The sequence below is a fragment of the Vigna radiata genome, chromosome 9, assembly GCF_000741045.1.
Source record: "Vigna radiata var. radiata cultivar VC1973A chromosome 9, Vradiata_ver6, whole genome shotgun sequence".
Lineage (NCBI taxonomy): Eukaryota > Viridiplantae > Streptophyta > Magnoliopsida > Fabales > Fabaceae > Vigna > Vigna radiata.
Genome location: NC_028359.1, coordinates 17,707,675 through 17,721,074, shown reverse-complemented (window position 1 = coordinate 17,721,074; position 13,400 = coordinate 17,707,675). Strand labels below are relative to the sequence as shown.

Sequence of the window (13,400 nt, the reverse complement as noted above, 5' to 3'; positions counted from 1 at the left end):
ACAATTCTCCAAACAAAATTTCCAATCAGTTTTTAAAGAACTACGTAACCCTGATTTCTCACTTTGAGAATACGTAGGAGCGAGGTCAATCCTTGTCGGGCACAAAAAAAAATAAAAAATATATTTTGTTTTCTTTAGAGTTTATATTTTTAGGGGAAATTAAACATCTTGCAAACCACATCAAATTCGCGTATTTAGTTAAAGGTACTGCCTTAGGGCAGGCGTTGTGGGGTGCTAACACCTTCCTCACACGTAACCGACTCCCGAACCTAGAATCTGGTTCTTGTAGACTGTGCCGTGTCGTTTTATGGTTTTTCCGTAGTTTTCCAGAATAAACTATGGTGGCGACTCCAAAACTCTTTTTCAAACTCGTTTTCTTTTTGGATCGTCGTCCCGTCGCGATTCCGGTTGCGACACTAATTTACCTTAATCCCAATGTCTTGGTGAAAAGAGACTACTCCTAATTACTAGTTTACAATGTCTTGTCTCCCTAGCAATTGATCATGCATTACATAATTCACACAGAAGCTTAAGGTAATCGGTCCTCCCATTGCTATGTCTAGGTAATATTGCTCCCGAGAGAATTTCACCATGTCTAGATATATCTATATGTGTCCATAAAGATAGAATCAAAGATCATGATATTGAATGAATTAAACAAAGCATGCATAGAGAAAAGGGGAAAAACCCTAACAATTAATGAATAAAAGCAAATGAATAAAGCGACAATTCAATATATGAGAGTTTCAAAAGATTACATCAATTCCCCAACAACAAGGGAGGTTTAGTTCACCATAATCGTGGTGAAACTAGATCAAAATAATGAAAAGAATGAAAAGATAAACCCTAGATTTGATAAGTTGGAGTTCTCGCATCCAAAATCCGCCTCCAAGGGGTGAGAAGTGTGTTTCTGCATTTCTTCTGCCAAAAGATAGACCATCTAGGTCGTCCAAATCTATTTATAATTCATTAAAACGAAGCAGAAACTGGCCCAGGCCCAAAAGTATAGCGCTCAGCGCTGGGCCACCGCTCAACGCTTGGTATGGTACTCAAGAGGGACGCTCAGCTTTGATGCCCAGGTGTTTGGTAGTGAAGTCACTAGAGAAGCCAACGCTCAGTGGTAGGTAGCGCTCAACGGTGGGCTCGACACTCAATTTCACCCCTCAACGTTGGCACTTGAGCGTTTGACAGAGAATCCTCCAACGAAACTGGCGCTCAGCACTAGGTCAGTGCTGAGTGGTGGCTGTGTTTCCTCTTTTGTTCACTTTTCCAAATTCTTTTGAGTCCAACTCTTCTCTACTTCAACTTCCTCCATTCAATTCCTAATAAATCCTGCCAAATCATGGGAAAACCAAGCATAAAACCAAGAAAACCACCTTTGACTCTCTTATTTCCTAACTTAAGCAAAATGCATGATTTCAAGCGAATTCTAAATCATAAAGGGTGTGTTTTGCATCAAATTCAAGTATAAAAATAACGGTTTTTGAACCGTTATCACCTTCCCCCTTTGAAGAAGAAGCCAACCCTGAGGAATGTTGACAGTAAGAAGCATTACCGTTATCATCAAAACCTTGGGCACATAACCGAGGAGTGTGTCATACTCCTTGGGCACTACCGTTATCTCCGAAAGTATGTAAAAATCGAGCGAGTGGAGAGAAGCCCTCCTTAGAGGAGAAGTTTCGATCAACCCCCTCGGCGAGACGTGCGTTAGTACGCTAACCGATGTCGAAGCCGAAGTCAAGACCGTCTGTTACGTGGTCACATAAATACGATTTCTAAAGGCACATTACGGTGTTAAAAACCGTTCATCAAGTGAATAGGAGGCAAAGATCGATGTCGATGATCACATTTTTAGATGAGGACTTCCATGCCTTAGATCCCGATCAAGACGACCCAATGGTTATAACTGCGAAAATAGCTCAGTACAGCGTAAACAAAATGTTGATTGACCAAGGAAGTTCCATTAACATCCTTTATTAGAAAACCTTCCAAAAGATGGACTTGTCGAAATATTCAATTGTTCCTTACAATGAGCAGATTGTTGGGTTTGGAGGAGAATGAGTGGATACGACGGGGTACGTAGATCAAAGGACATGCCTAAGAACCGATCGGGACATGAAGGAGCTGAGGGTAAGATACTTCTTGGTTGTTGTTGGAACCAAACTAAGTGCACGGTCAAGGTGGCTGCTGGAAAATTCTTAGGTTTCATGTTGACCTCTCGGGGAATTGAAGCAAACCTAGATAAGTGTCGAGTAGTGATAAAGATCAAAAGCCCTCAAAACCTGAAAGAGGTGCAACAGTTAACTACTAAAAAAAAAGAGCATATATAACGCTTTTTAAGCACTATCTATATTTGTGTTATCTATTAATAGATAGCGCTTCTAAAAAAAGCGTTATCTATTGTCAATCATCAATAGATAGCACTATCTATTGGTGGTTGACAATAGATAACGCTTTTTTAGAAAAACACTATCTATTTGTCTAATTTTAAAAAAAAAATAATTAATTTTAGAATAAAATATTTCAAAAAATATAAAATATTTTTTTAAAAAGAAAATATAAAATATTGGTTCTATTATGTACAAAGCCACGCCATCTATTGGTTCTATTATATACAAAAAAAATATAAAATATTGAGAAAATTATGACAAAGGTATAAAAAAGAATGTTCGTTGATATGAATAAAAACTATTGGTACAATAATATTTCAAAATATAATTGTTAAGTTGTCTAGTACGTGTCATGATATGACATTGCTTTATGAGATAATATATACAATCATAACATATATATCCTATCAGTACTTATAAGCATGTACATCACCATAACATAACCTATAAGCATGTACTAATTACATGTAAAAATCAATTTTCCCCAACTTCAATGATTTTACTGTCACGATATTGTTGACATCTGCAATTAGAAAAATATTGCAAAAAAGAAAAATAATATATAATTAGTTAATTAAATTTTACTACAAATTAATTATCATAATAAAGATAACTTACATGAGTTGGAATTGTTCCTCTTTCATAGTACGTGATAATTTCCCTCATATATTGACACAAATAATACTCACAATCATTACTGTTGGATTGTCTTGAACACTAAAAATCCAAAAGTAAAAAACATCTTTATAATTTGAACATAATAATAAACCAAAATTCCAATAAACAATGTATGTCATACTTAACTTGTCAACAACAATCGAGTCACTTTTTTCTTGATAATTAAAGGCGATAAAAGAGCAATTAAACCAAACACTGTCGTCCACACTAATATTGTACTTTGTACAAAGCATGGGAGGGAAAGAAATGATCACCTTATTTTGTTTGCAAGAGAGGGGGAGAAAAATACTGTCACACCCCAATGAAAAGTAATGGTGGAGATGAAAAGTAAATAAATTGAGATAATTCATTCTACACAGTCTAAAAACTATAATTCACCTTCCCTCTCCTCCAAACACCCCCTCCCTAATATTGAAGGTAGGCAGAGAGGGGATTTTAGCTCTCCCATTTCTTCTACTTTTCACTCTAATAGGATAAAATAAAATAAAAATAATAATCTCTACCCCTCTGTTTCCTTCCAAACAAGCAGAGTATGAGAAATGCATCATATAACTTAACTAATGTGCAAATCATCTACACACAAAGGAAACACTTACCAAAGGGAATGCCTAAACAGAAGTCATGGGTTTTTGCAGTCTTTTTTGGTTGATCAACACTTCCTTGTATTTCCTGTCCAAGCCCTGTTTTTTCAATATCAGTCCCAACAGTATTTGTGTCATGCCTCTCCAGACTCATAACAACTGGTAACTAAATGAGATATGCTTCAGTTCAGTATCAATGTCAATTAATTGCTCTAAAAAACTTTTATTTAACAAAAATATTATTTATGCAATTATTCAAGCTTGTCCATATTATCTAGCCCTACGGCTTGCAAGATCGAAGTAAAGATATGTGCAAGCACATAGACTTAATATGACTTTCCCTAAATATGGAGAAACGTGTCAATCTATCAAATCATTAACAAGGTCAACTTGAATACTTGATCATATAGACTCCCAGTACTCTGCTATATGCTTTTTAGTTTGGGTATTCTCCTACAATTACATAAACCAATACAAGCATATATGAACAATAAACCATTCTAATCCAGTACTTGCAGAAAAACTAGTTTCTTTTATAATTTAAGTTAAATTTAGTTTATGCATAAACTCATTTGTAAAAGTCTTATACACACACACACACACACACACACACACACACACACACACACACACACATATATATATATATATATATATATATATATATATATATATTGTCAGAGCAACCGCAGTGGAATGGTTAGCATGAAATAACAAACCAAGGGGGATTTTAATATAAACGTGTGTCTTTTAATTTCTACTCAATTTATCTTACTATGCAAATAATAAATATAAATAAAAGAGTAAGGTTGAGAGAAATTTGTCCAGATAATTTTTATACTGGTTCAGATCTTACCAATCCTACGTCCAGTCGGTAATCTCAAATCAAGATAAACAATTCATTAATCATAAAACAATTACAAATTTCAATCACAAAGAAACAATTTGTAAGAGTTTAGAAATCACCTCTCTTGATACCGCAAGAGATGAACATGCACCTCCTTTGAATTTTCACAAAGGATGAGACACCTCCTTCGAATACTTCACGAAGGATGATCCTCTTCCACACACCTCCTTAGATGTATCAAGGATGAACCAGCTATTCCTCCGTCACCGTAGTAGCAATGTACCAACACCACAGACAAAAGTTTCCTTAGCTGAGCAAGAACACACAATTCTCAAAGAGTTCTGAGTATTTGAGCACAAGGGAAGAGTTGTTGATGATGGAAAAAGAGAGCCTATTTATAGACTTAAGCAAATACTCTTCCATTCTTCGTAACTGGTCATTTAATGCTTGTAATCGATTAATACAAGTGTTAATCGATTAAAATGAGTACAACGGCTAGTTTTCAAAAACCAGAAAACTCCAACGGCTATCTTTAATCGATTATTCTAAGAATTAATCGATTAATTAATCGATTAGAATAGGTAATAATCGATTATTTTCATGCCAGTTGAGTTTTCAGCACCTGTAACATTTTAATCTATTAATACTTGACTTAATCGATTAAAATTGTGCGGTTTTTTATTCTGAACAGCAAATACAAAGTATGAAATTACATGAATCAAAACTACTACAAATCTAAGTCCTAAACATTAAACTACAATTATTACAAAAGCTTTTTATAACAAAAACAAGTCTTCAAAGGATCTTCATGAATCTTGATATATCTTGACTTGATTTGGACATCATCAGAACTTCATTTTCATCATTTTGCTAATATATTTATATATATGTGTGTGTGTTAGTGTGTGTAGAAGGGAAGTAAGGTATAGAAGGTCTGAGTGATACCCCAAAACGAAACAAATCACAAGAGGAACCTGGATAATAGATATGATGGAATGGGACACAGAGAATTATAACTATCATACGTCCATATTAAAAAAATAATAAAAACCACATAATGTGAAAGAAACTCATAACAAAGTTTACAAAATTTCCGGTGATTAAAAATATATTGCTTATGATAACAATATACTGCTTTTTTTTTTCTACCGAATTCCAAAATATAATGGATTTATATTAATGCTTCTTCTCTTCTAGTAATCTGGTTTTTAAGTAATACAAATTCACAAATTCCTATGACTGAAACCAATAAAATCAGAAAACCAGATGTATGAATAGAAAGCGCCATATTCAACACTAAATCGTGTTAGGAAAATACTGGCTAAGAAATAATCATTAAAACAACCACCGAGAAGCCATAAACAAAACACGATAACATTTTTTTCCCTAAGAGAAACCAATTAGTTCAAAAACGTATTAAATTTATATAGTTAGTCAATCCATAATAAGAACCTAAAATTGCAATTCTAAGACAACGTCACTCTGGATACTAAGTCATCGACTTTAGAGTTCCCTTAATTTTTTGCAATGACAACTACTTTAGTCTTCCCTTGGTAACGTGTGATTTAGATCTACGCAATACCTAGTACATTCGTGAGCCTAATGATGCACGCAATTGTTCTTACCACAAACCCTACCAAGTTACTGTGACGGTGGCAATAAACTATTTGGAAATGAGAAAGAGGAGAAAGACCTTGGAGCGAGGAGAAGGAACTAGAAGCTAGCAGCGGCGGAGGTGTATACAACGGTGAACGACGGAGAAGCATCCAAGTTGAGAAATCGCGATAGTCGCGGCCATGTTTGCACTCATCACTGCCTTAGATTTGGAAAACGCATGAAAATATGGCAAAAAAGAAACGAAATAGAGAAGAGAAGAGGAAGAGAGAACGTGATACCTAAAACGGTAACCCTGAAACGAAGGATTGCTACAGCTGAAGGAAATGTCACACGCACTGATGAAAACGACAACAGAAACGAAGGAGCAAATACGCCACACGCACTTATGAAAGCCACACAATTATGAAAACGACAGAGAGTGAAACGAATAAGCAGAAACTACAAAGAGAGTGAAGGAGAAGCGCGAAATTTAGCAAATGAAATTTAAAAAAAAATCATATATAGAACTTATTTAAAAAAGTTATCTATTTGTTCTTCATAGATAACGTTTATTTAAAGGCTTAATACCGCGTTTGGTCCCTAGTTTGGGAGGTTTTGTTCAATATGGTCCTACCTTTTTTTAGTAACAATTGATCTCACTTTTTGAAAAAACTGTTCAATTGACTCCTTTTTTGTTACGACGTCAATTTTCTAACAGTGCTGGTTATGACGTCAATAAGTTCTTTCATGCATTCACCTATCCAAATGTTATTTTAATAGTCCTGACATAATGTTATGTTATAAATCATGTCATCATCGTATACAATAAGGACTATAATAAACAATCTAAACTTGAATATGGGGCCACTATGAATAAAAAGGACTCAATTGAACAGTTTTTTCAAAAGGTGGGATTAATTGTTATGAAAAAAAAAGGTAGGACCATATTGAACAAACCCTCCCAAACTAGGGACCAAAAGCGGTATTAAGCCTTATTTAAATAAGCTTTATCTATTGGTATATTTCAAATTACAAATTAATTAAATATTGAAAGATTATAGATAGAGTTTTTTCAAAAAAGCGCTATTTATTTTCATAATTATAGATAACGCTTTTTTAAACAAGCGTTATCTATTATTCCGCAAATTCATAGATAACACTTATTTAAAAAAACGCTATCTATTCGATTATATCTATATGCAATTCTGTAGTAGTGGTTGGTTGGACGCCTAACTTCATTGTCTCGTTTCATCCCTAGGTTGGCTGAGCGAATTAGGCAAACCTTGAAAGTCATGAAGAAAACCACCATCACCAAGTGGGATAAGCAATGTGAAGTAGCCTTTAAGGAGGTAAAATGCACTTTAGCTGAGCCACTAGTCATGAGTTGATCGAGACCAAATAAGGAGTTACAACTTTACTTGGTTGTATCCAAGGCCATAATTAGCGCAACTTTGATTCAAGAAATTCCAGAGTTTAAGTTGGTAGGTTTCATTAGTAAAGTATTTCAGGACACCGAGACAAGATACTAGCACTTAGAAAAAGTTACTTTGGCATTACTCACGATTGCTCGTCGTTTGAGGCCTTATTTCCAAAGTCACCAAGTGGTTGTATGAACCGACCATCCTATAGCAAAAATTTGGAGGAAACCAGATCTGGCAGAGCGAATTGTAGGTTGGTAGATCCAATTGCCAGAATTTGGTTTATGTTACGAACCATGTGACTTAGTGCGCGACCAACACTTGGCGGACTTCGTGGCAGAATTGGTCGTACCAGACTTGAGTCCCTCTCAACCTTGGAAACTTTTTGTTGATGGGTCGTCCAATAGGCGAGGATGAGGAGCAGGGATAGTACTCGAAGGACCGTACAACTTAGTGATGGAACAATATCTAGCTTTCCAATTTAAGATTAGTAATAACTAGGCTGAGTATGAAGCCTTAATCGCCGAGCTCATTGGCTAAGGACCTCTGTGTAACAAGTCTTGAGTGTCGAACGGATTCTCAGTTGATAGTGGGGTAGATGGACGACAAATTTCAGATTAAGGATGACCAGTTGCTTCAGTATTTCCACAAGGCCAGAGAATTAGGGAATGACTTTAAGACTTTAGTGTTAAAACACATACCTAGAGAGGAGAACGTCCAGGTGGATAGTTTATCGAAGTTAGCGAACGACAAAGGAAAGAGTCGGCTATCATCTATGATAAGGCAAGTCCTAATGAAACCCTCCATTGAGTGGCTATCGGTCTCACTACAAAAATTTAGATTTTTACCGAAAGTTATTTTTTTCGTTTCCGACGGTTTAAACCCCTAAAAAGTATGTTATCCGGGGTTTGGAAAACCCCTGGAAAAGCTAGAGAAAACCACTAGGAAAAGCTGTGTTACTATTAACGGAGGTTTTGCAAAAACCAAAGGTATTAGCGGGAGTTTTCCAAAACCGCCGGAATTAGCGAGAGGTTTCCAAAACCGTCGAAATTAGCAGGGTTTTTTCCAAAACCGCCGAAAATAACCAGAATTTTGCCAAAACCGAAGGAAATGTGTACAATTTTTTTTTTTTAGCTTTTGATTGTAATAAAATGGGATCATGATAAAATTTGTTTTATTAACCATATAGGCAATTAAATAATATTAACTAAAACTGAATATTATATATAAAATAAACTACATTATTTAACATATTAATATGATCATACAACTAATTGTTCATATATTAAAAAAGAAAGATATTCAATTCTAAGTTAAAAAGAAAGAGAGGTATTTCACCTTCTTCTCACACTGTTTTTCAACCATATTCTTAAACTTTTGGAATTGTAGCAGCACCTCACCCTTCCTTTTTAATAGATAGACCCAACACTTTCTGGTCCATTCATCTATAAACAACAGAAAATACCTGCTACCACCAGGTGTTTCTACCTGCATAGGGCCACAGACATCCGAATATATCACTCCCAACTTCTCTGCAGATTTCTGGGGTAAGAACCTTTGAAAACTGCCACGGGTCTGCTTGCATTGAACACATTCTTTGCAAACAGTCCCTGGAATATCTACCTTTGGTAAGCCAATCACCATTTTTCTCTGACTTAGCATTGATAGATCTTGGAAATTAAGATGCCCAAACCTGAGATGCCACAACCATTCTTCTTCACCCTCTGCTGCAGTAAAACAGTGATGATTTACTGCCTCCATCACAGCCTTGAAAGTTCTGTTCTGTGACAGTTGTGTCTGCAATACTACCTTCCCATTCAGATTTAGGATGCTGAGAAATTGTCCTCCATCTTTATCTTATATTTTTTCTGCAAGAGCTGCCCAAGACTAAGCAAATTAGTCTTCAATCCAGGTACATACAGTACCTCTTCAATGATCACTTCCTTGCCATCTTCTCCCCTTAACACCACTCTGCCAGATCCCTCTGCCTCCAGGCTGCTGTTATTAGCAAACCTGATTCTTCCCTGCTCAACTTCCTTCATTTTCACAAACCAGTCTTTCCTTCCAGTCATGTGGGTGGAGCACCCAGAATCTAGGTACCAAACAGTACTTTCTGGTGGTTTGTCATCAACCTGTGCCATTAACATCACTGCCTCTGAGTCAGACTCTTCCTCCTGGGCTAGATTTGCCCTCTTCTTGGGTTTATTTTTGGCCCCTTCTCCATCCCAACACTCCTTAGCATAGTGGCCATACTTCTGGCAGTTGAAACACTTAACCTTTTTCTTATCAAACTTCCATTCTCCTTCTCCCTTGTTTGGTTTCTTTCCTTTTCCAGACTCACTGGACTTTTCTCCTTGCTGGTCCTGAGAGTCTTTCACTTTCTTACCTCCTTTACCCCCTTTCTTGAAACCTTTTTTCCCTTTCCACTGAGATCTGGCCTGCAAGGCCTGTTCCTGGCATTGTCTACGTTCATTGAGACGTAACTCATGAGCCTCTAGTGAACGTAGCAGCTCCTCACTGTCAATGTCTTCCTTTCTTCTGGTTTCTTCAATTGCAGCAACCACATAGTCATATCTAGGAGTTAAGGTTCGTAGAATTTTGTCCACCATGTATTCATCTGCCATTTTATCACCACACGCCCTCATCCTGTTCACTAGCTCTTGTACTTTGTCAAAGTACTCAGATACAGTCTCACTCTCCTCCATAATGAGAGTTTCAAACTGTCTCCTCAAAGCCTGCAGTTTTACCTTTGTGTTTCTGTCTCCATCACCATAGGTTTTCACCAAGATACCCCAGATCTCCTTTGCTGTAGCAGCATTAGAAATCTTGTTGAAAATCTTTTGACTCACACACTGATACATTAAAAATCTGGCCTTACTGTCCAGTTTTTCCAGCATCTTGTGTTCCTTCTTCTGTTCTTGGGTTGCCTTTTCACTCAACTCAGGCACTCCATCTTCAATGACTTCCAACACATCTTGAAACCCAAAAACGACCTACATCTTGATCTTCCAGTCAGCAAATTGTTTGCCATCAAACATAGGTAGTGGCCCCTGAATTCCTCCAACTCCAACCATCTCTTCTTGCATTGATCTTGATAAATCTTGATCTGTTTACACCTAAAGAACCCTTCTTTTTTGCACTTCTGGATTCACACACCTCCAGATATCAACACAGCACCCACTATCACGTACACCCCAAGCCTCACAACCTTGCTTTAGATACCATATTCAAAAGAGAGGGCAAAAGCGTCATAGCCCACACCACTAATCTTTCTGATGTTTTAATAAAACAGGCACACGTGACAGAGAGAGAAAGCAAAAAACAGAGAAGGGTCGAGATGTTTAGAGAGAGAAAGGCGAAAAGAAGCTCTCTGCTAGGGTTCATCCGTAACACCCCCTCAGGCCACCACATCTGCTCTTCACCGATCAACAATTAAAGATACTATATACAGAGACACTCAGGTAACTGTTTAATACTTCAGAAAATTTTATTCAACATTCAAATGATAGAATACAACTGTATTTATACTGAACTGATAAACTGAAACTGAAAACAACCCTGTTTTGTTTATTTCTAACATTCCTCCAATTCGATTGCTAGGAGAACCCCTTCGTGCTCTTCCACCTCCACCAGCTTCGCGATAGCTTCTCCCAGTTGAAGGGCAACATCCAGTGCGACATTCCCAGGTGCCACTCTCAAACACGTTGTGGAAGGGGCCATGGTGCCACTGAGGATGGTCGATTTTTCTCTTAAAGGCTTACGACGCCGAATTGGACAGAATCAAGAGAAGACTCAGCAAAGTGAGTAGAAAGGGAGAAAGAGGCCGATTGACCCAGAATAATAAAAAATTGACATGACACCCAGGTTAACTTTTTTATTTTTTTTTTTAAATATTAGTTTTGTAGGATTAAAATCAAAATTTTCTTAAAAAAAATACTAAAATATATCTTACTTCAAGAACTAAAACGAAAACCACTTGAAAGTATAACACTTAAAAAATATATTTAACCTACTGAATTATATTAGAGTCATTTTATCCTTAGTTTATCTTGAGTATAGAAACCGTTTAAAAACTTTACATTTAAAATAACTAAGTTTAATAAATATTATATTTATTAACAGAATAATAAAAACTAAATACAAATATTTATTATTATTTATTTAGTAATGATGATCCTTTCAAAAATGCGCATAATGAATAAGTTTTTGAATAAATTTGAAACACTAATGGTTATACACCATATTTCGAAATCTAATATAATATAAGAATTGATCGAATTTTAAAATTCGTTATCTGTTTTTTCTCAAAATTTGTTATTTATTTCTTTTTCATCTCGAAATAGTACTCTTACCAAATTTTCAAAATTCAATAAATACTAATAAAATATATTTAAGTATTAGAATTTATAAATAATTTATTATTAATATGATATAAGAACTTATATAATAATATTAATGATGTTATAACTCAGTATAATAATATCAATGATATATTTTCCATAATTAATTATTGTAGTAATTGTAACATCCCTATTATATAGTATACATGTATATAAATTAAGACGTCATCATAGATGATAATAGAAAGCAGTCAAGAATGTTTAAGGTATTTAAATTAGGATTATAGTAATCCAGATGCAGGAAATTAAAACGTGGAAATTCCAAGTCTCTCAAAATACATAAGTGTTCAAAAGAGGCATAACAGCCCAGAAATTCCTAGAAGAACTAAACAATAGCTTCTTCAGTATCTTTCAGAGCGTTCTCCACAGAGACCTCATCCTTCTCTGCTCACATCCAAAAATGGATGATCATCGCAACAGGAAAACATACAACATACACAAACAGTGAGCAAGGGTGAGCTAATTATATAAATAAGACAACATGCATCAGATTACTCATGTGACCATACAAACGTGGACTGAAAACAAAACCAGATTAAAACACACAACCTAAGCATGTTAATTTCTAGACCTGACTCGTCCGGACTTTAAAATGATAGTCGGGCTATGGCGAGTCTTGCACCCGTGGTGACTTATGAAACTTGGGTTCCCCACCCTGCCACACTCACGAGGTTAGTCCGTTCCTGGTCTTGAGGCATACTGGGAGCCCCAAGACTAAGGACCTCCTGCTACTCCTCACCACATGGTTCAACCTCTCTAAGTGAGTATGATTGACCATTGGAGCGTCAGAATGACTCCCAAGGCTGAGCCCCTACTTTCATTTTAAAACACTAAGGGCACCACCATGAATCCTCGCCTTGAGGATCATGGAATTACATCCATGAACCATGCTTGTTGCACTTAACATCAATTCATAACCTTTATGATCACATACTTTCAAGTTAACAACATCACCTCAGTCATAATTTACATTGTAATCATTCCACATTCATTGCCAAACAATAACAGATCTAGAAGAACCACTAAACAACACAAAACCCAGTGAACTCATACTTAGACATGGAAAATGACTTTTAAACCATCACCAATAGTTCCGGAAGGGTAAAAACCCCCAGAACGATCTAAGGAACGTCCAAAAATGATACCTGGAACCCCGAAAACCACCTAAAACTGTCCTGGATGATTTTGTGACAACAATAATCGATTATTTACGAGAACTCTGAAGAAAATATGACATTCTGACTAGAATAATCGATTATCAAGTGAGATAATTGATTATTCTTATCAGTTTTTGACAGCAACCTAATTTTTCTGGTTTTGGTACCTCTTAGACATATCCACTTGTTCAATTTGAATTCTACAACACTAATATTGACATGAAACATGTTTAACCAATTTAAACTATTCCTATAGTGATTCTAAGCTGACCTAGGTGTGAATTTAACTCTAAAACATTCATTCCTAAGACTTAGGAGTCCTACTTCAATTCT

The 13,400-nt window shown here is 36.0% G+C and overlaps 1 protein-coding gene across 5 annotated transcripts in view; it reads left to right on the top strand.

The window, feature by feature from the left end:
- Window positions 1-10,819: 10,819 nt before the first annotated feature.
- The window catches only part of LOC106774287 (pentatricopeptide repeat-containing protein At1g12300, mitochondrial), a 9,072-nt gene continuing 6,491 nt past the window's right edge, over window positions 10,820-13,400 (top strand). For 4 of the 5 annotated variants that reach the window (XM_014661231.2, XM_014661230.2, XM_014661229.2 and 1 more), the window contains exons 1-2: window positions 10,820-10,971; window positions 11,111-11,374. The gene's annotated coding sequence lies outside the window, so the exon portion shown is untranslated. The remainder of the gene's footprint in view (window positions 10,972-11,110; window positions 11,375-13,400) is intronic. The other variant, XM_014661227.2, reaches the window with a different exon arrangement.